The sequence below is a fragment of the Odontesthes bonariensis genome, chromosome 13, assembly GCF_027942865.1.
Source record: "Odontesthes bonariensis isolate fOdoBon6 chromosome 13, fOdoBon6.hap1, whole genome shotgun sequence".
In the NCBI taxonomy this organism is placed as follows: domain Eukaryota; kingdom Metazoa; phylum Chordata; class Actinopteri; order Atheriniformes; family Atherinopsidae; genus Odontesthes; species Odontesthes bonariensis.
The window spans coordinates 37,309,537-37,310,866 of record NC_134518.1 but is presented as its reverse complement, the minus strand read 5'-3'; the positions used below and the strand labels follow the sequence as shown (position 1 = coordinate 37,310,866).

At 54.5% G+C, this 1,330-nt stretch overlaps 1 protein-coding gene across 1 annotated transcript in view; it reads right to left on the bottom strand.

Annotated features, from left to right (window-relative positions):
- The window catches only part of dgkq (diacylglycerol kinase theta), a 44,351-nt gene extending 44,206 nt beyond the window's left edge, over positions 1–145 (bottom strand). Inside the window, exon 1 of the mRNA XM_075482022.1 lies at positions 1–145. This exon is cut by the window's left edge and continues 1,054 nt beyond it. The gene's annotated coding sequence lies outside the window, so the exon portion shown is untranslated.
- Between the last annotated feature and the right edge of the window lie 1,185 nt (positions 146–1,330).

Genomic DNA, 1,330 nt, shown 5'->3' with positions numbered 1-1,330 from the left:
TGCAGGCTGATCAACAAGTGTGCGGTCCGCCGGAGGCTGCTTTCATTCAGGCTTTCTGCTTCCTTCTCAGCGGCTGATTCTTCTTCCGTGTCGGAGTTTCCAACCCTGATTTACTCCTCCTCCACCCGCCGCTTCATCTCCTCGCCTCCTTTCCTAACTCCCTTCCTTCTGTCTGTGCCCTGCATCCTTTCCATCCTCCCTTCCTTCTGTCTGTGCCCTGCATCCTTTCCTTCCTCCCTTCCTTCTGTCTGTGCCCTGCATCCTTTCCATCCTCCCTTCCTTCTGTCTGTGCCCTGCATCCTTTCCTTCCTCCTTTCCTTCTGTCTGTCCCCTGCATCCTTTCCTTCCTCCCTTCCTTCTGTCTGTGCCCTGCATCCTTTCCATCCTCCCTTCCTTCTGTCTGTGCCCTGCATCCTTTCCTTCCTCCTTTCCTTCTGTCTGTCCCCTGCATCCTTTCCTTCCTCCCTTCCTTCTGTCTGTGCCCTGCATCCTTTCCTTCCTCCCTTCCTTCTGTCTGTGCCCTGCATCCTTTCCTTCCTCCCTTCCTTCTGTCTGTGCCCTGCATCCTTTCCATCCTCCCTTCCTTCTGTCTGTGCCCTGCATCCTTTCCTTCCTCCTTTCCTTCTGTCTGTGCCCTGCATCCTTTCCATCCTCCCTTCCTTCTGTCTGTGCCCTGCATCCTTTCCTTCCTCCTTTCCTTCTGTCTGTCCCCTGCATCCTTTCCTTCCTCCCTTCCTTCTGTCTGTGCCCTGCATCCTTTCCATCCTCCCTTCCTTCTGTCTGTGCCCTGCATCCTTTCCTTCCTCCTTTCCTTCTGTCTGTCCCCTGCATCCTTTCCTTCCTCCCTTCCTTCTGTCTGTGCCCTGCATCCTTTCCTTCCTCCCTTCCTTCTGTCTGTGCCCTGCATCCTTTCCTTCCTCCCTTCCTTCTGTCTGTGCCCTGCATCCTTTCCTTCCTCCCTTCCTTCTGTCTGTGCCCTGCATCCTTTCCTTCCTCCCTTCCTTCTGTCTGTGCCCTGCATCCTTTCCTTCCTCCCTTCCTTCTGTCTGTGCCCTGCATCCTTTCCTTCCTCCCTTCCTTCTGTCTGTGCCCTGCATCCTTTCCTTCCTCCTTTCCTTCTTTCTGTGCCCTGCATCCTTTCCTTCCTCCCTTCCTTCTGTCTGTGCCCTGCATCCTTTCCTTCCTCCTTTCCTTCTTTCTGTGCCCTGCATCCTTTCCTTCCTCCCTTCCTTCTGTCTGTGCCCTGCATCCTTTCCTCTTCCTCCTTTCCTTCTGTCTGTGCCCTGCACCCTTTCCTCTTCTTCCTTTCCTTCTGCCTGTGCTCTGCATC